Source organism: Acinonyx jubatus, chromosome B1 (genome assembly GCF_027475565.1).
Source record: "Acinonyx jubatus isolate Ajub_Pintada_27869175 chromosome B1, VMU_Ajub_asm_v1.0, whole genome shotgun sequence".
In the NCBI taxonomy this organism is placed as follows: Eukaryota; Metazoa; Chordata; class Mammalia; order Carnivora; family Felidae; genus Acinonyx; species Acinonyx jubatus.
This window is the reverse complement of record NC_069382.1, coordinates 187,683,048-187,710,662: the sequence shown is the minus strand read 5'-3', so window position 1 is coordinate 187,710,662 and position 27,615 is coordinate 187,683,048. Positions and strand designations below refer to the sequence as shown.

The following is a 27,615-nucleotide window of genomic DNA, read 5'->3' as shown; positions in this document are numbered from 1 at the left end:
GCCTCTTTGTATTCTTCAGCCCCAAGGGTGTGAGCGGTTTCCTACAGTTGCTACCTCTTTGCGTAATCAGCCCATATTGGCTTGCGAAAGCCCACTGTTAAATTTTCAGAAATTTTGCAAGGCAGTAAAACTTTGGTAGCTGGAAATCTGCCAGTCTGCCACACTGGGAGTATTTACACCATGGAAATTGGCGAATGCTGCAAATCAGGTTTCTCCAACCAGAGAGCTGGTTGAAGCATTTAGAAGCCCAGGATTACTTTTGACTCCTTCAGTTACCTAGTTAATAACTTTACATCTAGTTAAGAATACTTTGTAGTCAATATTCAGTTAGTTGAATATTTTCTTTATTCAATTAGTGTGGTTTCTGAATCCTGAATGGACCCTGAGTAATATATAACCTTCAGAGTTACGCCTCTATCAACCCCAGTTGTACTCCATGGAAACTGGTAAGTGTGAGTAGTTTTGTTTTATTTTATTTATTTATTTTTTGACAAATGCCTTTTGTAACAAGTGCCTGACACTTTTCACATCAGTTGCATGAGTTGATGCTGGTTCAGTCTCCAGTTGTAACATGGAAAGCTGTCTTGCCTGGTTTAGCATGTAGTTTGTAGTGCTTTCCTCTTTATAGAAGGGGTTGAAATACAGCCACTGACTGAGCAAGGAGAATGGCATGCTTCATGAAAAAACAAACAAACAAACAAAAAACAAATAAATCCTGTTTTAAATGCGTTAGGCTTCCCTGGGTCACAAGGAATCCTATTATAAATCTTTTGTAAAAGAAACAACCATTCCTCATTCTGGCAGTGGTATAGACATGATTTCACATGCCAGGTTTCTGAAAAGCTAGGTATACTTGACATCTCTGATTCCTTAAGATATGTACTCTGACTCTCAATAACTATATGCTTTCTCTTGAGGCTTTTGATCTCCATTTTAACTGCATAATTTTGCTTATTAGACTTGGAGAAACCTATCGTTGGCTCTCCAAAGCTTTGATCTTGCTCAACATGTCTATGAGGCTCCACAAGGTTATATTCTAAAAAGAGATGCCAATATTCTAACATAATCATCAAAATAACTTGTAAGAAAAAGCAAACTTTTCACACAAATCCTATATTTAAAGATGCCTTCCTTCCAATAACATTCATTAAGCGACCATCTGTTTGTCTTTGATTATCATCTGGACCACTAATAAGCGAGTTTAATCCGAGCAGTGTTATTTGCACGCTACTTCTAAATTTAGTGCTTTTCAAAGAAGTCAGCAAGGCTGGCCTCCAGGAAATATTGGCTTTGATGTAACATCTGGTTTTCAGGGAGTTTCTGTGTAGTGCCCAACTGGGGGGGGGGGGGTGTGGACCAAAGGGCAAAAGGAAATCAAGTGACTTGCCCAGAGTCATGTAATTAGTTAATGACTTAACCCGCATTACCTGCAGTTTCTATCTGTGGCTAAAAGTTCTGGTGTGTTTATTTCTGTTCTGTGTATTGTATGGATACTGCATATGTAGATGTAGCCACCCCTATCTGCAAATATTCACAAATAGATAAATATGTGGATCTGTAAGACTGATTATTTATTTATTTGCATCTTTCTCATTGATGTTTCCTCTTCTGTATTTTGAGAAGAAAAGAAATTTCTCTGCATTCTCTTCCCCTTAATTAAAAAAACAATTTGAAATAATGGTTATTGCCAGCAAAAACTTTCCTACAAGTGAACAGATTTTTTTTCCTTGTAAGGGAAAGGGAGGGTTAAATTGAATGGATAACTCACTTGACTCGAGGGTGACTGGAAGGCATCATCAGCATTCAACCTTTTTCCCGTCTCAGTTGTTTTCTCCATTTTTCCCTGCTTTCTCCTTCCCTGGGCTGGAGATAACAGGGCTGTCAACACCTAATATGCATGATTATAAGGAAAGTTCAAGGTTATGATGCTTTTATTATAAAAGAAATTCTTTTTTGTTACTTTGCTGGGTCAATAATCAATATGTGATTTTAATATCTGAATACTAATTATAACATAATACATTCAGTCTAATTAGTGCTTTTAGCTTTAAAGCTATTTTCACATTTATGGTTTAATTTAATCTTCTCAGGCTTTTATTATAAAATAATTTGCATATTATGTATGCTTAGGATTGTTTTCCCATCACCTAAAAGACCACTCGAATTTTTGTACAGTCAAGCATATCTTAATATCTTATAAATTATAAAAATTAAAATTGTAAACTGACAAATTGGGGTAAGTCTCAGTTCTACTGGCTGTGTGACCTTGGGCAAATCATTAGATCTTTCTAACCTTCAATATCCTCATGTGAAATACTTATCTCATAACGTTGAGAGAATGAAATGAGATTACATGTAAAGCTGTTAGCACAGTGCTCTGATACACATTAAAAGGTCAGGAAATAGTCCTCAATTTTCTTTCTTATTCTTGTTTCCTTCTATAAAGTACATTAGTGTCCTATTCTGGTTTGTCCTGTGCCTGTTTCTGCTTGACTCTTAAGAGATTTTGTGAAAATCAGTCACATAGTGGGGTGAGAGGGATCTCGGAAATCTTAGAAACCTTAATTACAAAATTAAATGGAATGGTGTGCAAGAGACTTTTGTATTTGGCTGCACGAGATCCATTCCCATTGCTTTAGGCAGTGCCACCTAGAATTCCCTTTAAGAGAGGTCCTTTTGCTCTTTTCTGTGCATTCTCGGGAGTAGATCCGACAACTGAAGCATCCACCCTTAGCCAAGGGCTGGGTAATAAATAGCCCCAAATCCTTTCAATTGTGCTGCCTCTCCTGGGAGTTTGAATCCTGGTGAAATAACACAAGGGCAGGAAAATGGGTAAAGTCACTGGGGGCCCTGAAGTGACTACCCGTCCGAGAGGTCATGTGGTATACTGAGTGGCTGAGAACAGAGACTCAGGAGCCTAATAGCCTAGGTTCAAATTAAAAATTAAATCAGTTAGAAAATCAAAACAGTTTAGGATGTGCCTGGTACATATTTTACTACACTATATGTTATAACGGCAGCTGCTAATACTGGTAGTATTATCATTCTATTCTTGCTGTGAGATACTGTGTCCCACCTTAGTTGCTGTGCTTAATTGCCTGATCTGGTTCTCCAGGCTTCCCTTTGATTCTGAGAGCTACTCCATCTCCCTTTCTAAAGTTCTCTACTGCCTAAGGTAGCCAGAATTGGTTTCTGTTGCTTGCAACCATATAATCTTATGCAGTAACAAATGGTCTGAGAAACCATGACATTGCATTCCCTCTTTTTATAGATTTTTAAATATAGATTATGAAACTGGGTGGAATCCCTTGGCTGAGATCTCTTAGCATGTGTGTGGCAGTAGTTGGATTAGTGCCTGACTATCCTGACCACTACTCATGGACCTTCTTTGCTAGATCAGAATTATGCTTAATTTGTCCTTATTCTTTTCTTTCTTTAAAACAACTCTACTTTAGCTCCTTGTACCTGAGTCTTGCCTTTTTTCTTTATCACATTATTTTTGCCTTCAGTCTTCACTTTTGTCATTTGTTTCCCCGACTCCTGCTTGAAAGACCAAGGCAGTTATAAGTTGGGTCTCACTGTTGTTCAGGGACTCAGGACAGATGCTTGTCCTTGCCCCATACTCCTTTCCATATTGTCATATTTCTGTATTTTTATTTTGAGAAATAATCATTCATTAGTTGCTTTGTTCATTCATATATTCAGTCAGTCATTACTTAATGAGCATCTGTAATGTTCAAGGAAATTTTTTAGATGCTGGGACTATGGCAGTGAACAAGGCAATGTCCTTTGCTGCAAGGAGCTTACATCCCCAGTGGATTTATAGACAGATAAATTCAATTTTAGTAGAATGTTACTCAGTGTTAAAACTATCAGGGGTAAGGATTTGGAGAAGGAGGGGTCCTAATGAGTGTATTGAGGAAGCAACATTTCAGTAGAGACTTGAATGAAGTGAGGATATGTCACTTCACTGTGAGTGTCTGTGGCAGGAGCATTCCCTGAGATGGACATATCCTTGGGATGTTTGAGAAATAACAAAGAGGCCAGTATGACTGGAGGACCGTGAATAAGAACATTGAGGTCTGAGGGGTAGTAGAAGCAGACCATGTAGGGCTTTGAAGTCATAGTAGGCCTTCTGGACTTTTTTCTAAGTGTGGTGGGAACATGAAATTTTGGAGCCCATTTATGCTACTTAAGATCAGACTGTTAACATCTCTTCCCAGCACTGTGCTCAGTGATTTCACACAGGTTTTTAAACATTGACCAGCTTACCCCTGGTGGGAAGCCCTTAGAGGGTTAAAAGGAGGAGAATGGCACAATCCCATTTATCTTTTAGAAGGATCACTGTGGCTGCTCTGTGGAGAACCATTTGTAGGAGATCAAGAGTGGGAGCAGGGAGACCAGTTAGGAGTCTGTTGCTTTAGTCTTGGGAACATTGATGCTCAGAGTTTGGGTGTAGTGGTAGGATATGCATGAAATAGTGGGATGTATAATGTATTTTGAAGATAGAATGATAATATATGCTGAAGAATTAGATGAATGATGTGAGTGAAAGAGGAATCAAAGAGTGTCTCCAGATTTGGGTCCTGAGTAACTGGCTTAATGGAGGTGCTAATTACTCTCATGGGGAAGACTGGGAAGTGGCAGAATGGGATAGGAGCTTATATTCAAAGGTTGTAGTTTGGATCTCTGTTTCCAGAGTAGGAAAACAGAAACGAAGAAGAATTAATGATTGGGAAGAGTAACCATTGTTAAAAGGCCCTACAAAGAGGAGAGTGGAACTCAGAAGTTTTCAGTTGGCCAGCTTTTGTTGGGAGTGAAGAATTGGAATTGAAATCCTTGAGGGCAGGTGTTAGCCTATTAGACAGAGTCTCTTCTTTCTTAACGTATAAACAGGTTTCTACCTAATATTAAAATATACTTCTTACATAAAGATCTCAAACATGCATACAAAAAATAAAAACATTTAATTAATCATTACCTTTCTAAGCCTCGGCCTGTTTCTCACCAGTGCCTAAAGAAATTGCTGATTATATGGTTTCTACTGAATAATTCAACCAGAGTCTTTCAGGCCACACTGTTACAGGGGTGGAATTACAGAATAATGGCTAGGAGAACAGGTGCTGGAGCTCAGTAGTCTCTGTTCAAATCACAGCTCTGTCCATTTTTAGCTGTGTGACTGGCAGAACTGATGGCGTGATCTCTCTCTGCAACTTGCAGGTCTCACAGCAGAGGGGAAATGCACATGGCCAACTATGTGTTAATCCTTAAAGCTTCTTCACAAGTGACAGATGTGACTTTGCCTACCTTTCATTGGCCAAAGATAGATACATGGTCAGGCGTAACATCAACAGGGTAGGGTTATTTCATCTTCTCACAGAGAAGGGCAACACAAGTCACCAGACCACGCTTGATTACAATGTTCTTCAGAGAGTGACAACAAATATTTTGAACAATGATACAGGTACAGGGTAATATGGGTACAGGGTAATATGTGGACCTCATCATAATGGCATATGACCTTAAAGCTCTGGTTCCAAATTTATTATTACTGACAGTATCAAGCTTCTCTTCAAAAATGAAAAATTCTCATTAACACCTAGAAGGAACAGATCAGAGAATTATAGTTCCAGCAGCTAATTAGAAGAAAATAGCTCTCCAGTCTTAGGATTTTGGATTGTGCTATAATGGTACATTTCTTTGGGAGCCCAAGTTTCTGTGGGTTTAGCGTCTGAATTTTAGAATTGCTAGAATTTCTTAAATTCCTTCCCCGACTGCCCTACAGGCATGGTGCAGAAACTCTGCCACTCATTCCATCCCCTGGGTCTCATCATTTTTCTGTGAAACAAGGTAGACCAGTTGTCAACCACTTGACTCACAGTCATGTGGTGAGGATTAATGAGTTAAAGTTTGTAAAATGTCTCCAGCTACTGAAAGGTGATAAATAGAAGACATAATTATTGGTATTTTTCCATCTTTATTTAGACTTGAAAGGCCTTTCTAGTCACCTTTGAGATTTTGACATAAGCCAGCTACTGTGGTGAATTTCATTTGTTTTACCTCCCTTCTGTTTGACATTTCTCTACCCTCATCCTATCACAGTGACTTTAAAGAAGGAATGTCAGCCTTAACCTTTCATGTCTCCCATCTGTTGAGATTTTTGGCTTGTCTCATTGTTATTTTCTACATTTTATTCTATCATTTACAAGAATGTCCTCTCAAACTTAGGCTGTTAGTTAAGTAACACAGGGGCAAAAAAGGACAGACTGTAGTCATGTGTTTATTCTATATAGTGCCCGGTGAGTTCATAGGGTGGTTCAATGATTAACCTATGTTATTCACAAACACAGGCTTCCACTGAGCTCTCTGTCTGAAAGTCTCATTACTAATTTAAAATAGAGTTCAAAACAAATGTTTATTATTAATATATTCAGTGCATTAACATATAGGTACTCTCCACCCCTTGCTTTGACCAGACAGCGTATAGAGAAAAGAGGGTTGAGAGAGGAATATTTTATGTAGAGGTTGTCATTTCCGGGATGTTATTTAAGTTAGCACTTTTGTGTCCACTGTGATTTTGCCTTTGGGATACAGAAATAAACTGTAATGCTTCTCCAGGGAGGCAAATTTGGTTTCTCTCAGGAACATGCAAATAGATGGCTTCCATTTTTACATTTTAACTTATTGCCACTGTAAGGCAGATCTTTCTACAGATTCCTGTTTCTCTTTTAAAACTTGCCTCTGCAAAAGTGACTCACATTAGACCCGCCTGACTCTAATCATGAGTTATTTGGCTTTCCTTTAGCACTAATGGAGGCAGGGTGGTGGTAGAAAATACCATTAAAGGGCAAGTTTATGTGAAACTCTATATATAGTGAGGCTCAAGAGTTACATGTAAAATATGAATCAGAAAATTAGGGCTCAAATTTTGACTCATTCCTTTATCCAGTCAACAAGCTTTTATAGTGTTTATTAGGATGTCTGTTGCTAGGTGTATCTTAGCCCTTGACCAGGGTTCTTCTTTGGGCAAATCACTTGAGGTTTCAAGCCTCAGTTTTCTATTTGTAAAATGGGAATAATACACTTTATCTTGTTATAAGGACCTGTCCTAGTTTTCTTTTGGTTGCAAGTTCCAGTGTCCCCTCATGCCTGTGCCTTTAACCCAGCCATTCACTAACTCAGTAGTAATAGGAATGGAGTCTCAAAATTAAATCCTGGGAACCTTTTGCTTCTTACCCACTTTGATTCTTGACTCAGACTGTTTTCCTTAATGTACTGTGTTCCTGATATTTCTGTATCATCTACTGTTGTTGGTTATAAGTAAAATCCTTGGCCCAGGTTTAAGGTGCGGCCTTTGTGACAGTTGGCTTTTCTGACCATCACTTCTGGTAATGTTGATGTCTACGGAGCCTGGTCAAGGCTTGTCTGGCCCTGATATCAACTCTTGAGGTTGACCTGCTGGACTAGTGACTTGGGCCTACTCTGTTCTGCTATAAGGGGAAATTTCACAGACATGGTCTCAACCTCATTGACAGTGGACCAGCAAGTATTAGTGTAATTATCAAGGCTGTATTTAGATGAGGTTTAGGGCAAGACTCCAGGTCTAGGGAAAGAACTGGAGTCCTATTCAGGACCTGTGGAAGAACCAGTCATAGGGGTTATTTCCAAAAGTGTTAAAGGCAATGCCATGGTTTGGTGTGCTTAGGAGAGACCAGGACTCATTTTAGCACACTGAGTACTAAACTCATAGGACTAATCTGTCTCTATGTTGATTGTTGGGTCTTAGAGGGATTGGATCAGAAATCAAGTGGCTATTAGACCACAGGTTGTAGTGTTAGAGTTCATTCCTGAGAAGCTCCAGGAAGAGTAGGTATTAAGATTTTGTAAACTCTAAAGAACTACACAAATGTGGCTGACATCATTATTGACACTATGTGTCACATGGTAGATATTCAACAGGTATTTGTTGAATAATATCTGTTGCTTTTATTCCTTAGTTTTTACTGGTGTATTTGTTGTGTTATTAGAAAAGATTCTTGTGTCTGTTATACATTCACATCTTATTTCAAATAGTTGTTTTTTCTCTCCAGAGAGTTCTGACAATGTTAAGGTGCCTAGTAGTGGTAATCTGGTAGGTAGTACCATTAAAAAGCTAGTTCATGTAAATTCCCAGAAACAAGGAGGCTCAAGAAATTATGTGTAGATTTTTTTATAATTGAGGTATAAGTTACATGTAAAATTTAAATTAGAAAGTTGGGGGTTCAAGTTTTGGCTCATTTGTATATCCAGTCAGCAAACATTTATAAAGTGCTTAATAGGTGTGGTACTATCTACTATACTTTCCCATACTATCTACTATACAGTGAGTCCTTGATTCATAGCAGTTTATTCAGTATGTGGTGATTGAGTATAGCAATGGGAGAAACCATGAATTGCTTTTATCAGTCATCTTTCTACAAATAGTGCATACAAATAGTAGGCTGGCCATGGGTTAGGTTTTCCTGAGAGGGAGTAACTTAATATGTGTTAATTTCTAACTCACAAGTATTTTTTGAGTTAGTGTAACTCTGTTTCCTAAGGCTGACTAATTCCTTTTGTTCCTTGGCGGAACATTTGTTTAAAAGCTGAACAATATTAATGAAAATGAGTATCATTAATCATTACTCAGTTTTGATTAAGCAAGCATTCTAAATTGCTCAATGCATTATTCTATTTATGTTTCTAAAATCCTTTGTGATTGATCTTGGGCAAGTTACCTACCTTCTCTGAATGCTAGTTTCTTTTCCAATCAGTGTGAATGTTTTTGGTTATCTTTGAGGATTTCAGCAAGGACCAAATGAAACCATGCAGTCCTTGGGTAAATATTTACTGAGTGCCTCCTATGTGTTAAGCACTGAGCCAGCTCCTAAGGGTATAGCCATGAGGCAAATCTAACATTGTCCCTGTCCTCATGGAGATTACAGCCTAGGGAGGGAAACAGACATAAATAATATAGATTGCTATTTAATTACAGTTATGATGAGTACTACAAAGTATAAAACGGGGGTGTTACGTGGGAGAATGTATTTCAGGGAAACTGAATGGGAATGTTTTTCTTGGGAGGGGGACATATATGTGAAGGCCTGAGGATGAGTAAGACTGAGAGTTAGAGAGACTCAGGGAAGAACATCTCAGGGAGAGGAAATAACCTTCTGTGAGGGAAGTTTGGTGCCTTAACACTGTGGTGGAATTTCAGTGAGCAAGAATGAGAGGGATGCATGTAAACTTAGGGGATCATTTGGGATCTGATGATGAAGGGCTTTGTAGGCTGTGGTAATGAATTTTTCCTTATTTCAGTTCACATAATGCCCTTAAGGTTCATCTATGTTATAGCAAATGGTAGGATTTCTTTCCTTTTTATGGCTTACAAATATTCCATTGTATTATATACCACATTTTCTTTATCCATGGACACTTGGAAAACCAAAGAACTTTGAATCTACTTTAAGGGTTATAGGAACCATTGAAACATTTTAAATAGATTTTCATTACAGGAACTTTTTGTTTGTGAAAGCAGTGGGGGCAGGGGAGGGGGGAAAGCGTAGAAAGTGTGCAGAGTGGATGCAGAAAAATCTTAGGAGACTATGATAGTTATCCAGGTAAGAAATGTAGGTGCTTTGGGGCTGGGGAAGTACCCATGGAGGTGGAGAGCAGGGATGCACTGGATATGATAAGTTAGAAGCAGGAGTTAAGGATAATGATCAGGTTTTCTGGTATGAGCTACTAAGTGAAAGATGCTAGTGGCATCTTTATAGAGAGATGAGACAGTGGAGGAGGAAAAAGTTTGGGGTAGGCTGAGAATAATAAATTCATTTTTAGGGATGTTCTGTTGGAGATGTCTCTGAGACTTCCATGGAAAGCAGCAGGTACACAAGTGAACACACAAAGGTTTGGAGCTCAGGAAAGAGATATGGATGGAGAAGAGGTTTTTTTTTTTAATTTTTTTTTAACGTTTATTTATTTTTGAGATAGAGAGAGACAGAGCATGAACGGGGGAGGGTCAGAGAGAGGGAGACACAGAATCTGAAACAGGCTCCAGGCTCTGAGCTGTCAGCACAGAGCCCGACACGGGGCTTGAACACACTGACCGTGAGGTCATGACCGGAGCCAAAGTCGGCCGCTTAACCGACTGAGCCACCCAGGCACCCCGGATGGAGAAGAGGTTTTGATGTAGAAGGGATGGCAATTAAAGTCATGGAGAGGACGGGGTGGCTTGGGGAAGTAGTGCAGAGTAAGAAGAAAGGAGAACCTAAGACCAGAGTGTAAGGGAATATCAATATTTAAAGGTGAAATAGAGTAGGAGGGAAAGCCCAAGGGAAAAAGACAATAGAGAAATTAGGAATGTGCTGTCACAGCACCAAACAAAGGGAGTTTTTAAGAAAAAAAGGATGAATGGGCCTGAGGGATATTTTGGAGTGATAGAAATGTTCTAAAATTGGACTTTGGTAATGATTGCATGGTTCTATAAAGTTACTGAGAAGAATTGAATTTTATACTTAAAAGGGTTGGATTTTATGGTAAGTAAATTATGCCTCAATAAGCTGTGAAGAAAAAAGAGACAAGGCATAGTAACCATCTCGACAGTTGAAAGGGGATGGAGACAGATGAAGACTGAGAAGTATTTTTTTTTTAATTTATTTTTTCACCAAAAGGAAGCCTTCATTAGAAAGGTGAAGGGTGTTTGGAAGACACTGAGCCCTGGATGGTGAGAAGTGGAGGCAGTGAGTACTGACAGCTCTTTGCAGACACTAATGTGCTTTGAAAAGTATAAATCACATTATATGGTATTGTAATTATATTTTCCTAAAGCATAACACGTTCTTCCTTAGAACAGTGATTTCCAAAGTGGAGTACAAGAAGGAATAGTAGCCCTTGAAGATGCTAATTTCATCTAGTAATGAGAAAAATTAGCTTTACCAGTTTTTAATAGATTGACAGTGGTGCTGTCCCTTGGTCCACGTGGGTATTTTCATAAACAGATTGTAAACAGTGTGGACACTGGTACTGACCTCATTAGCTTGCTTACTTTCAGTGACATGTAGTATGTTCCATTTCAGCTTATATCTGGATAAGATGTTGCACAGCTTATATGATCAGGCTTTAATGAAATAAACTTTCGAAGAACAGACATGTTTCTTTAAAGTGTTCCTGTAATTAAACTGCATTATAAAACAAATTTTAATATTTGAACTACAAAGAAGAACATGCTCCTCCCCCTTCTAGTACAAGTTCTCTGTCAGTCACATGACCACATGACACAATGATTTAATCTGATCAGAAGTTGGCCCAAAGCATTTGAAACAATTACAGTGATTTGAAATTTCATCCACTGTTGTTACTAAACTTTGTCGTGTTTGTTTTCTCCTGTGACCATTGTGCCTTTTGCGAGGTGTATTTTCCAGTTATAAAAATAGCTATAAATCCATTCAAACCATATATTGAGATAAACTGAACTCAGACGCAGCCTTTAAATTGCTGTGTCACAAAGTGTTAGGCCAAGGTTTTTAGAAAAACTAAGCATAATCAATACATTGTTTGCATCAAAATTAACATTAATTATTTTGTTGAGGGCAAAATAAGGTAGTGAAAAATAACATTTGTGTATGCTCTGCGTGAAGTACTACTGTTTATCACCTTGGTCAGTTTAGTGCAAAGACTGTGAAGAAGGTAAAGTCTGTTTTTGTATTTCTGGCTCTAGTTCCCATCAACACACTTTTCCTGTATTCTAACCTCCTTTGCTTATGCTCCTCCCAGTCCAACCCCACATGAGCCTAATCCTGAGGTCAGTTTTGCTTATTCCACTAAGCAACTGAGGTAGCTTTGGTGACAGTTCTCAGGCACCCCTAATGTGTATATTCTCCTGCCCTGCTTGGAAGATTGTAAATTCATAGTACATATGAAAATCGTTAAAACTCTTTGTAGTCACTGACCCCCAAATCCCACTTTTAGGAATTAATCATGAGGACATTTTCAGAGCAGCCTGCAAGATTTAGCTTTAAAGATGCCACATTGCTGATAATACAGAAAAATGGGAAACTATTTAAATGCCCAATATACAGGGTTAAATTATGGTACTTATGCACATTGGATATTACCCAGCCATTGGGAATGATGTTGTCAGAGAATATTTCATGACCAAGCCATTTAGTGAAAAAAGCAGGATATAAAAATATGTATTTGGTTCCATTTTTTAGGAAAAATGAATATAAATAGGAAAAAAGACTGGAAGGATATACATGGAAGCATTAAGAATCATTACCTTTTGGTTAGCACATTACGGATTTTTAATTTCTTTTTTGTGTTCACCTAGATTCCCTACATTTTCTAGAAGGAACATAACAAATAATAAGGAAAAATAAATTACTGGAAAAAAAACACAAATCTGTTCTATCCCCTCTATTCGCCATCACTCCCATGGAAAGAGCAGTTGAGATGATTAGGAAGATACTAGTTTCCAGTGAGCCCATTACTGACTGCAAGTGGCTGGTATCCCTGATGTTCAGGACCCTTTGGATAAAACCCAGAACCTCTTTTCAGAGCAGAAGGAAGGGCAGTGAGCACAGAAACATCAGCCACTCTTACTAAGGTCCTGTTTGTGCTGAACATCCATCTAGGCTCCTGGAACACAGCAATAAACAATATGATGTCCCTGACCTTGGAATTTTACCTTCTAGTGAGAGAAGACAGCCAATTGATAAATAAACCAAGAAATTTATGATTTTCCAGGTGTAAGAAGGTCTATGGAAAAAATATAGCAGGTTAAGAGAGAGGTAGAGAATGGGGTGTGTGTGTGTTGTGGGCTACATTAAATAAGGAGATAAAGAACGCAGTGCTGGTAAGGTTATATGTGGGCAGAGACCTTGAAGAAATGGGGGATGAACCCATGCAGTTATCTATCTGGTTATCTAGTCTGAGGAAGCAGTCAGTGGAAAGGTCCTGAGGCAGAAGCGTGAATGTCAGGTCTGAGGCACAGAAGGGAGGTTGGTAGACTGAAGGGTGAGCAAAGGTGAAGAGTGACAGGGGCTAGGTCAGGAAGGCTCACAGAGGTCAGATCTTGGAGATTCTTGCAGTTCATAGGAAGGGCTTTAGATTTTATTCTGACAATGAGATACCATGGAGCACTTTGTACAGGAGAATGACATGATGTAATTTAAGTTGTAAAGGGATCACCCTAACTATCGTGGGGAGAATGGACTATGGAGTTACCAGGGTGGATACAGAGAGCCTAGTCAGAATACTAGTGTTCATTCAAAAGATGATAGTGAGTTACCATATAGTTTAGCAATTCCATTTAGATATGTACACGAAGAAATCAAAAGTAGATCCCAGGTACTTGTATACCAGGTTCCATAACAGCGTTATGCACAAAAGCCAAAAGGTTAAAACAACCCAAATGTCCATCAACAGATGAATGGGTAAATAAAATGTGGTATAGACATCCAGTGGTCAAATTAAGAAGAAAATGAAATTCTGATCCTTCTACAATCTGGATGAAGCTCTAAAACATTATGCCATGTGAAATAAGCCAGACAAATATTGTATGATTTGACTAATATGAAGTATCTAGGAAAACCAGATTCATAGAGAAAATGGACTAGAAGTTACCAGGGGCTGGGGTGGGATGGGGATGGGGTTGGGGATGGGATAGGGATGGGGATGGGGAGTTATTGTTTAATGAACACAGAATTTCTGTTTGGGATGATGAAAAAGGTCTGGAAATGGATAGTGGTGATGGTTGCACAACATTGTGAATGTACTTAACTCCACTGAGATACCCACTTAAAAATAGTTAACTTGGCAAATTTTATGTGTATTTTACCTCAATTGAAAAAAAAAAAGATGCTGGTGGTTTGAACTAAGGCAAAGGAGGAGGTGGTGAGAAGTGCTGAATTTTGCGTATATTTTGAATGTTAGTCAATGGGATTTTCTGATGGTTTGGATTTTTACATTTGAGAGCAAGAGAGTAGTCAGTGATATTGATGAGATTGTGGGCTGAGCCACTGGAAGCATGGGGTTGCCATTGCTTGAGATGGGGGAGTCTGTGGGAGGAGAAGGTAAGGGAATCAAGGAGAAAGTTTCAGATGTGCTAAATTTGAGATGCTAATAAGACATCCAGGTGACAATGGTGCCTTATCTATGCTAATCAGTGGTCCATTTAGCAGTCCTTCCCTTTGGAAACCCCATTAGGACTTTGCCACAGAATTACAGTATGGAGTCTGTTATTTAAAATATATCAGTTATCTGAATTATCTGTCAGGTTTTATTTGAACATACCATATTAAAAAAATAAACAGATAGATGGATAGACAAATAAGTGCATGAATAAAAAGAAAAGCAAGCCAGCTCTCCAGGACAATAAAGAGATGTAGTGTTCTGGTGATTATCCTTGATGTAGATTTGTGGCTATGTAATGGGAGGCTAATTGCACTTTTAAAATCAGTACATTTTGTTCATTTTCTTTTATCATGAGGTGGCCCTAATTCATTTGGTGCTTTAGATAAAGTTTAACGGGAGAATCTCAGAGTCACCCTGATCTTCTTTCCCTGATAAATTAGGGTAATATAGAACTCAAATCTAACCCGAGCTCAAAGTTGTTAAATACTTTAATTTTCATCTGTGTTTTGTGTTGGAAAATAATTTTAATATTAAAGGACAGCTGTAGACTGCTAATGACTTGAATACAGTTTGACTGTTTTCATGAAGTGCTCTGTGGGATGTCAGAATATTTAATTCAGGATGTTAAAAACATCCCAAAATGTCACAATAATTATATCACAGCAGGCAATTAAAACACTGGAAAATGCCAACTGACTAAGAGTGTTCCTTGTTATTTAGGAAACTATTAAGAACCTGACATATAAAGTAAAAAATGCTGGTTATAACTTTCTATTTAAATAGACAATTTCATCACCAAATATGAAATTGACACTTGATAGAGTCAGGGTCATGTTAAAAACACAGCCCAAGGAGGAACTAAGGAAGAGATCTCCACTTGATCTTTAACTTTATAATATCTATATTCACACATTATAAAAAACATTGTTTGGTTTTACATATCATACCATATGTGCTGCAATATCCTCCATACAATGGTTGTGTTAATTATATCATATGTTGGCAGCCTTAATTGATCTGATTTTGCCATCCTAAATTATGGGCAGTGGAATTATTTCCTCGTTTTTCAAATTGTACTTTTGTTAATCCTAATGGATTAACAATGTAATGCTGAAGACCAGGGGCAGTGTTGGCTTAATCCCTGAGGATTAGAGTGTCATTCTCAGTGGGGATGTTAAGAACTGACTATGATTAGTTAGAAGGGAATATATTCAGGCAGAGTGAGATACAGAAAACATAGTGTACCAGAGTCCCAAGAGTTTTAAGTGCAATTACAGGCATGTGATTATCTTGGGTATACGTGCACAGTTTGCCCCCGCAACTGTAACATTTGGAAGGACTGTGTGTATGGGCAAAGAAACTATGGTTTAACCAGAGCTGCATTTTGGGTAACTATGTCCACGATTAAAATGGGTCACCCAAAGGGTTAAATGTTATCTTTAGTCAACATACTTAAGAGGGACTAGTTAAGACATAAAATTAACATAATAGCATTCATTAAGGGCAAGAGTTATTACTATCGGCATTTATTTTTTTATTTTGGGAAATATGAAAAACAATTGCCTTGCCTTCAAGAAACATATATGATTAAGTGAGGTAATGTCATAAAGCACATAGCATGATTTGTCCAGAAGAGTAGTTGCTTAAAACGTTTGAATTTCTTCTTTCCTTTGTGAAAATAGGCAGCAACACAAAGAACAGTGGTATAGAGATGGCATTTGGGCTGAGCATTAAAGGATGAATAGACTAGAGAGAACAGGAACAAAATGCCTTGCAATAATGTCCAAACTCAGGGGTAGAGTTTAGTGTTTATACAATTTTGGGGACCCTCTTTAAGAAAAACAACACAAAATTATCAGTACAAAAATTAAGAACAAAAATAAACCTTTAATTAAGAATGAAAAAAGAAAATACAACAAATTACACATTTAAAAAATCCAAGAAATACCACAAAAATCCTAAAATTGAGAAAAATAAATATTTCTGCCACACTGATGGAATACCTATTCTTCATATGTTAGCTGCATAATTTTTGATCATTTTTTCATATGACAGTGATTTTATAATATCTTTTATAGACAGCATAGGTTTAAAATTCAGTTGTTTCTTTGGTAATCAAAATTTGATTTTTTAACATCTTTTTAGAACAGTTTTCCTTTTAGAAAAATGTCATAACTCACTTATAGGCTATGCAACTATTTAAGACTATAGCCAAATTCAGAGAAACTTCTATTAAATTCCTTCCAAATAGGAGTTGTAAGATTTTAGGGCATTTTAGAATTTCTTATTCAGGACTAATCTTTAGTACCAGTAGAGTTGATGACATTAAACAGTTTGCCATTGATGTCCCTTTTGAGGTGGAATATTTTTTTTAAGTAATTTTTTAAATGTTTATTTATTTATTTTGAGAGAGAGAGAGAGAGAGAGAGAGGCAGAAAGAGTGGGGGAGAGATAATCCCAAGCAGGCTCTGAGCTATCAGTGCACAGCCAGATGTGGGGCTTGATCCCATGAACCCAGATCATGACCTGAGTCGAACCCAAGAGCTGGACACTTAACCAACTGAACCATTCAGTTGCCCCATTTCTCTCCCCCCAACCCTCTCTCTCTCTATATATATATGTACATATATATTATACATATATATAAAACGTTTATATATAAAAAACGTTAAAAAATTTAAATATATATGTACATATATATTATACATATATATATTTATGTATATATACATAAAGAGAGAGAGAGAGAGAGAGAGAGAGAGAGACAGTGTGAATGGGGGAGGGGCAGAGAGAGAGAGAGGGAGACACAGAATCTGAACAGGGTCCAGGCTCTGAGCTGTCAGCCCAGAGACCCATGCAGGGCTTAAACTCACAAACTGTGAGATCATGACCCAAGGCTAAGTTGGCCGCTTAGCCGACTGAGCTACCCAGGTGCCCCTTTCTATAATTAAAAAAAAAAAAGTTTATTTATTTTGAGAGAGAGTGCATGACAGTGAGTGAGCAGGGGAGGGGCAGAGAGAGAGGGAGAGAGCACTTTGCAGTGGAGTATTGAGAATTAATGGGCATCTTTGTTGATTTAAGTATTTCATGTCAAATTAGCAAGAAATTGAAATCTTTTCCAAGTTTGTTCATGATTCAATCATCTTCATGAATTGGATTATCAAAATATCCAAGAGCCTATTCATTACTTCTATTCAAAATTTATTTCTTCCTCTTGATTAATCATTTCATTTGGTATGATCTGAAACCTTTTTGTTACAATTTGCTTTTTAAGTTCAGAGTAATTTCTATTGATTTCATTCCTTTATTGCTTCTGTTTCATATTTCATTTTTTAAATCTGAAACTTATCAGTTATTTTAAAAATAATTTAAAATGGATAAAACAAGACCTGTTATATGTGCCCAAGTTAAGAGTCTATAATTTCTCACTTGTCTTTTGGAAATTGCCTTCCCAAATGGCAATAAAAATTGTGCACATAAACTTTATCAAATATGCCATTCTCATCAAAAAAAGAAAAAAAACTTTCTTCGTCTGAGATGGCCTGCAATAAATTCACCATATTTGGAAATACATTTAGTTTAGTTTAGAGTAAACCCAAACTAAATGTATAGTCAACTTGACTTCCTTTGCTAGATCCCGAAAACGACCTCGTCATTTCAGTGCCAATGGACATAACAGGAGGTTTGACAGAGGCAAAGTCAGAGTGGAATAGATAGCTATCCTTACCGGTTATAGTGAATATATCTTTCTTTTGCAAAAGTTTTGAAAATATATGATTGTATGAACCCTAATTGGTGCCCTCCCAGGGCCTTGGAAAGATTTTGTGGAAGTGGGGGCCTTGAGGTTGAAGCTCCATGAACTTTAAGTTTATTCTGCCGTCATCCAAACTTCTTAATTTAGCTATTTAGGATTTGACTTCTATTAACTTCTCCAGCTCAGTCTCTCATCACTTTCTCTCCTTTGCTGTCTCTGCCCGAGCCTTATTCAGTTTCTTTGAGTTCCTTGACTCTGCTATGCTCTGTCTTACTGCAAGGTATTCACTAGTACTATTCTTTGTCTGGCTGAATATTCATCCTCCACATGTCACTTTAGAAGTCACTTAGATTTCTCACTACCCAAGTCTAAGACAAATGCCTTCTGTATTTGCTCTCCGTGGTATCATACATTAATAATAATAACACACCAGTAATTAATAAGTCCATGGTACAAAGTAATAAGAACAATGATTAAAAATCTGTATCATATCCAGTTATTTAGTATGTACTTGCTTTCTCACCTGTATCTATTATTATCTATTATATATCTATTATTATTACATTATTATAATATATCTGTTATTATATTATTATAAGTATCTATTATTATAAGTATCTATTATTATAAGTAAGCTGTATGAGGGAAGGGACTTGTCTTGTTCCTCCACTCTAACTCTGTTCCCAGGCACAGTTCCTGGAACATTCAAGAAATATTTTCTCAAATGTTGAAATGAGGGAGGTAGACTATTCTGGGCTGAGGGAGTAGTATCAACAGAAAAAAAAGCTTAAAAGTCAGTATAAAATAGTAGTTGGGAGTGTAAGCTCTGGACCTAGATGTCTGACATTTAAATCCCAAGTACATTAGCTGCATGACCACAGGCAAGTTACTTAACGTATCTCTGCCTCAGATTCCTTACCTGTGAAATGAGGATAACAGTTGTACCCACCTCATATGGACTGATAATTAAATAGATGAAGACATGTCAAGCATTAAAGAATGCCTAATATATAATAGGTACTCCATAAATGTTATTTATTATGAAAATTCATAGCTTAATCCAAGTCAGAAAGTTTATTTCAAACTAATGACCATTCAGTTTTCACATCAACCTGACGTTTATAAGACATGAGGTCATTTTTCAGCTGGTAGACTCTAGAGATCATCAGTTCATCCCTTCGTTTTACAGAGGAGGTACTGAAGTGCACAAAAGCCAGTACTAGAATCTAGAATCGTCCAGATCAAGTTGACAGCAGTGGTGAGTTGAGAACAAGAGGCTTGGTGATACATGGCTTAGAGTGATATGGGAGGTAAAGGTTGTTGAGTTGCTCTGCTGAAGGTGGTTTACTGGTGTGGGAATGGTTGCCAACTTCAAGGGTTCTATTCTGCCCAGTACATTTACCGATCTGGGTATCAAGGTTCTGGAAGAGCAACAGAAAGGGTTACAGTAGATTTCTGATTTGTAATCCGGTCCATATTGGCTTTATTTGAATGTCACAGTGGCTGATACAATGAGTGGGGAGCCAGAAAGATGATTCCGGATTCTGGCTCTTCTCCAAGTCAGAAAGCTGTGTTAATGTGCCCTCCTTAAGTATGTCTTTTCTTTACTTCTACATGCTGAGACCCACCAAACAGGAGGAGGCAGTCTCCCTGGAATTTGACAAGAGGCATATGGGATTCTAGGAGATGGAGTATCTCAGATTTTAAAGCTCATGTGCTTAAAGAGGTACCACACAAACATAGAAAGAAGCAATTTTTTCTAAAATATTTGACTTAGGTGTCTGGCTGTAAAATTCATCATAATATACTGCAATTGTTTTATATAGGGTTTATCTTGTAAGATGTTGCTCAGCCAAATAGCAAGAGTCCCTATTAGTACGTAATTCTGTTAGGAGGACTACTTACCACTTCTGCTCAAAGTAGTAATAGGACCTTCCCTAAAAACATGGGTTTGGTCCACTGGGTCCTGCGATCTTGAATGATAACTGTGAAGGGCCCCATTTTAATGCAGGACTGTGACAGATAAAGGAAGGGTTGAGAAACATAGAATGGACAGTAATGGACTATGCCAATTTTGCTAAGCTCATGTTAATATACCCGGTACACTGCAAATAGTACAGAGATAGATAGATTGGACCAGGGTGGATCTAGGTCTGGATTTAACCTATCAGAGTGCTTATTGGCAGGCAATGCTTTTGTCAAAAGGGGTAACATAGTGGTAGTCTCTTATTTCATTTCAGCTCTGTTCATTTAAGTAAAATATACATTAAAAAATATTTATTAAACACCTGCTATGCGATGGAAGCTGTGCTGTGCTCATTATTGTGGATGTAAGGATAACTAAGGTAGATTCTTATCTTCAAGCAGCTGACATCTTAAGGGAGATGGTGGAGGTCCTAAGGTCTCAGCCAGAGAGGGATTATTTCTTTTGATGTTTTTTGTTTTTGTTTTTGTTTTCTTGTTTGTTTGTTTGTTTTGGAATTGTCCTTTTATTTCCACATTGATTCATCCACGGGATATCCTCCACTGGACTGATTGCTTCTTGTAATGGAATGTTTTTCCTCAGTATAGAGCAACTTTAGCTGGTTACAGTTCCATCTTTCACCGTCAAATAGAATTAAGCTACTATATATTTATTGCATTAGCTATTTCCATTCTGACTTGCTATTGCATAAATCTAAGCAATGCAGGAAATGACAAAGTTGAAAGATCCTTGACAAATGCTTTTTTTTGTCTGTGATTGGTGTGGTGGGAAGAGGGTTATAGTTCACCACTCTGGTTTGGAGCAGTTAAAAGAATACACACACACACACACACACACACACACACACACTGTCACAAACACACTCAAGACTGGGTGTTACCTAGAAGACTGTTCTGTCATTCTAAAGTCCTTTCCTTTAGGAGTGTATGCTATTTCCCATAAGCAGTTAAGCTCTCTCTGAAGTAGATAACAGGTAGTATTAAGAGTTGCTCTTTGTGGAAAAAGTGCAGTGCTATTAGGCTTTTCCTGTTTAAAGTCCCATGTATTCCCTATGTGAATTACACCTAAGTAAAGGTGTGTGAAGGCTGTTTCATGACTTATGAAGATGAGGTCATTAGCTTGGTTTGCTTACAATCTGAAGTAGTTTTGCAACCTCCCACATTTATACCATAGGGCTTTGTGTGTATACACATGTACATATTTAAATCTTATGTTTTAGTGTGAGATATTTTTTTTTACCATGTAGTCAGAGCTTTTATATCATTCTCTTCTGATCTGCATGAAGTAAGTAGCAGAAATAGGACTAATTAGATGTTTGTCCCCTTAGACTCTCTTCTCCTTTCTTTCAGCAATAACTTCTGAGTTTCATATGGGGAACCCATCCTTTTCCCATCTTCTGTCTGTATGGACCAGATGGGACTCCACCCATAGGTTCAGGCTGTGTCTTGTCCCAAAGGCCTACAACAATCACATCTCTCCTGTCTGGATCCAGCGATCAGTTTAGAGTAGGCAAATGACTGCCATGGGCCCTTGGAAGGAATCCTAGATTTTGGGGGAGAGATGTGGGAAATAGATCTTCTTTTCTTCGAGATTTGATGTTGAGAGGAAAGAGGTGGGGGGAGCTGCTTATTGCCACATGGAGTCACAAATGAAAGCCAAGAGAGCAGAAGGCAATGGCAGATAAGGATTTAAAAAAGAAACTTGATGTGCTGGTAACACCATTGATGTAGGTAAGCACCTGCATGAAGCCACACCTCAAAGTCAGCCTTACCTTTGGACTTTTTAGTCAAGGAAAAGTGTTTTTCTACTCAAGCCTGTTTGGGTTGGGTTTTCAGTCCTAACTGGTAAGACTCTGTAAGTGAATAAGCCATAGTTTCAGTTTTCGAGGACCACAGTTTCCCAGTCTAGAAAATGAAGGTGCTTTTAAAGTCTGTTAGGGCTCTAAAGTTACGATTCCTTCTTGAAACTCTAAGGATACTGAAAAGCATGCTGAGAGGTAATGTGTGTTCTTTGGTGTCCGACAATTTGAGTTTACTCTTGGGTGTGTGTTTCTTTTCATTTGGCAAATGGTTGATATTTCCAAGGCTAATGAAATCTAGGAAAGATTTACTGAAACCTAAGATTTTGATTCAGAAATAGCTAGGATGTTATCCTTCAAAATATTAATAAAAGCATTGAATAACTCAGTCAAAAGTCAGCACAAGCTAACTGTATCCAGTCTGACAAGAATCTGTACTAAATTCCTGTGTTATTTTGGCACTAAATAATTTGTATTTTAGTATGTAAACATAGTCAGTTCCCTCTGTGATGATCAATGTGGCTCCAGAAATTTAGCCATGAAGATTGTGGTGCTTTGTTGTTGCAGGGTTAAGCCGAAATAATATATATATTTTTGAAAGTATTGTTCTAGTCACTGTGCAGAGAAAGACATGTTTTTCACTTGTTAGAGGTATAGGAAATAGACCAGTTGCTACAATCGAAGTGTAACATTATATGCTGAACTAAAAAGGGCTGAATGATGGGAGAAGAGCCACTTTAATGCCACACTTCTCACAGAAGAGAACTAACCCTTCACCGTTGCCACGTGGGAATGCTGAATGGGTAGGAGCAAATTACCAGTTGCTTTTATGACCATACTTGTTGCACTGTGAGATTTTATTGTATTTGATAAAATGGCATGAATATCCTATTTAAGCCCTTGTGACAAATTAAATGTTTGGGAATGGTTTCTAGAAAGTGATTTTCTACAGTGCCCTGAACACACCAGGGTGCTCCATATTTCTGTGCTTCTGCATATGTGGTTCCCCCAGCCTGAAATGTCATTCCCAGCCTTCCCCACGAAATGAGTCCTGCATACCTTTCCAAAAATATTTTAGGTGTTTTGTTTTTCCTGGAACCTCCCCTACACATTTGATTGCTCTGTCCATGGTCCCATCACTGTTACCTTGTCTATGTTTTTTCTTGTAGAATCAGTCAGAATCCATTTGCACTATTTCTCTTTCCCTGTCTCTCCCACTGGACTTTGAGGACCTTGGATTCAAAGACTTGTGTGACTCAGCAAGTGCCCAACCACATGTTTGCTGGTGAATAAATACTCTTAGTGGTCCCCACATGAGTGAATCTTATAACTGTAATGATAATGGCTGCCCATTTTGAACACCTAATAATGGCCAGGCAGTGTATATAATTGTAATTTAATCCTTCACTCTGCTAGTGTGTATGATCTTTCTCTCCATTTTGTAGATGAGAAAACTGAGGCTCAGAGAGGCTAGAGGGTTGCCAAGATGTCACTAGTAAGTGCTAGTACAGGGATTCAGTCTGTGCTCTTTCCTCTAAATAATATTTCCAATTTTGCTTGGAAGCGTTATTTAAATTTTTTTCTGAAATGCTTCCTTTCAAAAATTCCCTGAATAATTCCCTTGAGAGCTCTGTTTCCTGCTAGATTTGTGCTACCTGCTTCCGTCTGCAAAATCAAATAAGCCACTTTGTGCAGCTCCTTCCTCAGGAAATCTGGAAAACGGAGCTGTTCTTTCTAGGAACACTAACAATTCATCTCCATTTACTGGCCTGGCTTATGATTTTCAGTTTAACTCATTGCGGCCCCTATTCCTTGGGTTGGGGTTGTTAGCATGATAAGTCTAAAAAAAGTTTTTATCCCAGCCAACAGAATCAGGAAGTGGAAGTAGATTTTTGGAAAGATTGGTAAAGAAAGAAGTTATTTCAGTAATTGAAGCCAAACATTTTGATTAAAATGATCTAATTCTTTGCTTTGCTCTGCCAGTATAGATCTGGTCCACACCTGTTGTGTTCTGCAGTGCACTTTACCCCAGTGGTTGCCAAAGACTGATTTGTGAATTCAGCCTGCTCAAGGGTTTCAACAGTCTGAAGAGAAATCAGAAACAGAGAGTAGTAAGAGAAAAAGTGTGCACCTAAATAAATATGTACCTATGTACAATATACACACACACCCTCACAATCATTGGTTCCCTTTTTTGGTGAGAAATGTTTCATATTATGAGATTATTTCTTACTATCTACTTTTGCTGTTAAAATACATTTCTTTAAAGAAATTGTAGTATGAGTAGAAGGTAAATAATTTTCTTAATGCCTCAGCCTGCCTAAGGCATTTCTAATGTCTTAGAAATCCCTATTTTATTCACCTTGATTTTTAAACAAATTTTATGGGGCCATGAAATTCCAGGGTCCTGGAACCACATCTCATTTCCTTATTTCCTTGGTTCTTTGGCTATAAATAACAAATCTGCTCCCAAAGAGGGAAGACTAATGCATTCAAATTGGTTTCCTCCTCTGGACTTTAGTCTCACCTGTTGTCTTTACTCTTCATTGGCAGTTAGAATATGATGCCTTGCGTCATTAGTATAGATTTATGTCCTAGCTAATAAAATAGATTGCAACTGTGCCTACCGAAGGTAGGAAGCATCATTTTCTTTCGATGTACTGCTAGCATCTGCATATAATAGATGCTCAGCTGTTTTAAAAGGGTTGACTGTCAGGAACTTGGGGGGAGGTGCTGGAAATTAATAAGATAATAATGACAATAGATTAAAATTAGTATTCATTAAGTACTTTCCATATACTGGGCACCATTTTAAGTATTGTGTATGTGTGACTCATTTAATCCTTCCAGCAGCCAAAAGAACTAGGTTTTATTATCACTGCCTTCATTTTCAGGGGAGGAAACTGAGATGACAGAATGAGTGTTAAGTAACCTGTCTATAAGTCACATAGCTTTTGCTTGGCAGTGGTGGGATTTGAACCCAGATAAGGTTTAGCGTGAGAACTAGACATTCCTAACTGCTACACCATGCTGCCTCCTGCAGTAACAGTTCTGACAGCTGCATCTGGAGATGAATGCCAGTAATAGCTGTTGCTGCAACCACGACAACTAGCATTAGGGTGATCCTGGGGCTGCATGTGTGCGAAAGGCTTTATGTGCTGTATTTCATGCTCACAACAACCCTATGCAATCTAGGCTCCTATTACTTCATTTTACAGATAAGGAAGCTGAGGCACATAGGTCTTAAGTGACTTGCCCAAGACTGGGAAATGGCAGAGCTGAAACTCAAGCCTTGGTCTGTCTCATTACAAACACCATGAGCTATACTGTTACACTTGGAGTAGCCTAGGATTTGGGACAGGAAAATTCCATCTTGAGGCTCTCTGGTAGCCAAGCGGCCATGGCCATGTCTCTGGGCTCTCTGAGGTTGTTCCATGATCTGTTAAGTGCAGGAGCTGTGTGTAAGATACTTGATAAGCTATAACATGCTGCTTACATGTAATGTATTTATATACGTGGCAGAGATATATTCCATTTTTCGGTCCTCTGAGTATCTCTGGTTATTCAGAAAGCACACTGCCTTTTCTCTTTGCTTTCCTTGCGAGCTTCCCATAACAGCAGGTACCTCAGAAAGATTTGAGCTCCTGTTGCTGAGTCGCTCTAGGAAGTGTATTTTGAGGTGCCGATCACCGAAGGCCACAGAAAGAAAATCAAGGCTGACAAGCACCATGCTCATTAGGCAGACGTTCAGTTTTTATCCAACCCACAAAGATATTAGGAAAAGATATTTATAGCTGACCTTTCAAGATTAATAATTGTCGTGAAAGAGAAACTGTGTTATTCAATGCCATTAAAAAAAATCCTGAGCATTGAAGGAAATAATTATTTTACTGTTTGTAGTACATTTTGTTACATTTATTAAAAATCTAATAAGATGCATAAGCACATCTATCACACTTAAAAGACAGTTAATAAGGTAAATTCAGTTCACTTTGCTTCTTTAAAATTGAATGGCGACATTCTTGACTCCTAATTATTTTGATAGTTTCTTAAAGATAGGTGCATTTATCTTACAATTTCAGAAAGTAAAATTCTATAACAATCAGTTAATTAGAAACTCAAAAATGGATCTTTTAGGCACATTGAGATGAAATGCTAAAGTATTCTTGATTTTAAATGTTAGCAAATAAAAACACAAAAACATAAGAAATTAACATGTTCTTAACTTTTGATCTTCCCTGTTCTTCCTTTTGACTCCACATGAGATTGACAATCTCATGTTTAGATATCATGTGTCTGGTGAAGATCTTCCTGGCTTATCTTTTTTGTCCAAAAAAAGGCGAGAAATCGGAGAATCCGTTTTGTCTTCAAATAAATGCGTTCTCATTGAGACAACTTCAGCTCAAAATCCTTATACTATAAGTAATTGAATTTCTGTGCTTTGAACATAAAATATGCCATATAGTGAGTGAAGAAAAGCCACAGCCTTTCTAAATGGGAGTAACTTGAGTTTTGGGGATGGTGATGGCGAGGGTGGAGGAGGACAGGACAGTGTAAGTTAACATTGTGGGAATATTTGCTTAAGTACGTGATGCTTCTGGTTTGCTGTTTTTGGTGGAAATAAAAAAGGTTGTTATAAATTAAGCTGAAAAACAACTTAAAATAATTTTGTCAATAAAAAGCATTACCTGAATAGACACACTTCATCCTTTATTTTTAAAGCGTTATTGTAAAAGGATTCAAAAAGGTTTTTATAAAATAATCACCGTTAATACACCAAATAGCTATTTTATTTATGCATATTCCTTTAAAGTCTTTGTTCACATAGTATAATAAGAATTTTCAATTTTATATTATTTTAAATATTTGAAATGACATTACATTTACTTCATTATTATCATTACTAAAGTCTGCATAGTTCCTTAATTTGGTTAGTCACTACTTATTTAACCATTTCCTTATTCTTTTGATAATTAGGTTTTTGTTCATTTATTTTGCTTTTCTAGAAATGGTAACTGTATATCCTAGGTTTTCAAACTATTTTGTTCAGATGTCCATATAGTTTTCTTTGTATTTGTGTATCCTGCTTTTTACTTTAAAAAGTATGGTCTTGATAATCATAATTAATAATACAAGTCTAATATGCTTAGAGAAGTTTTTGCTCTGGTGAATTTTTTTTTTCTTTCCTCTGCCTGAGTTACTTTTTTTTTGCCATATTCTCATGATGTAGTCCTATTAATTTTTAATGCCTAGCTTAAATATCTTTTTGCTGAGGCTTTCATTGATATTTTCTAGCCCTGGTTGTCAATCTGTCCTTTATACATTAATTTTTTATAGCAGAGAGTACATTGTAGTGCAGTTCTGTTTAATTTCAAAAATTTTCTGCTCTTACAACACTGTGCATGTGTTGAGGACAAGTCCTGAGTGTATTTTGTACATATATCCCAACTTCATAGAACAGTTTTGAACAAATTTAATGTTGATTAAGTACTGAATGAATTAAATAGGATAACTTACCAGGGTTTAGATGAGTAAAAGAAGAAACAAAGCATTGTATTAGAGGAGTTCAGGGCAAGGAGAAACCATTAGGGGCTGGAGGAGAAGGAGAAGAGGAAGGGCAGGAAACTTGTTTCTGTTGAGCTTTGTTTTATACCAGGCACTGTGCCAGGTACTTTACATACCTGATATCATTTAACTCTGAGAACAACTCTTGAAATAGGTTCTGTCAGTCTCATACTGCAGATATGAGATTAAAAAAAGATTCACTGATATTCAGAAGAAGGGAAGAATGGGTCGATTCTACATAGGCACATGCATAAACACAGATAGGAGTTATCAGCTAGTATTTATAGGTTACCAAGGCCAACCTGGCCAACCTGGAGAGTTTGAAAGGGGGTGGGAGGTTGATAATCTGTATTCATAGTG

At 37.5% G+C, this 27,615-nt stretch overlaps 1 long non-coding RNA gene across 2 annotated transcripts; it reads right to left on the bottom strand.

Moving 5' to 3' along the window:
- Window positions 1-253: 253 nt before the first annotated feature.
- Window positions 254-27,335, bottom strand: LOC128314585 (uncharacterized). 2 transcript variants are annotated; one of them, XR_008296401.1, is made up of 3 exons: window positions 27,208-27,300; window positions 1,765-1,888; window positions 254-673 (listed from the first exon to the last, which is right to left on the bottom strand). It is a non-coding gene; the product is annotated as an uncharacterized LOC128314585 (long non-coding RNA). The 2 variants fall into 2 exon arrangements; XR_008296402.1 differs by lacking the exons at window positions 254-673; window positions 1,765-1,888 and adding an exon at window positions 18,929-19,329 and having other exon boundaries at window positions 27,208-27,335.
- Window positions 27,336-27,615: the final 280 nt, after the last annotated feature.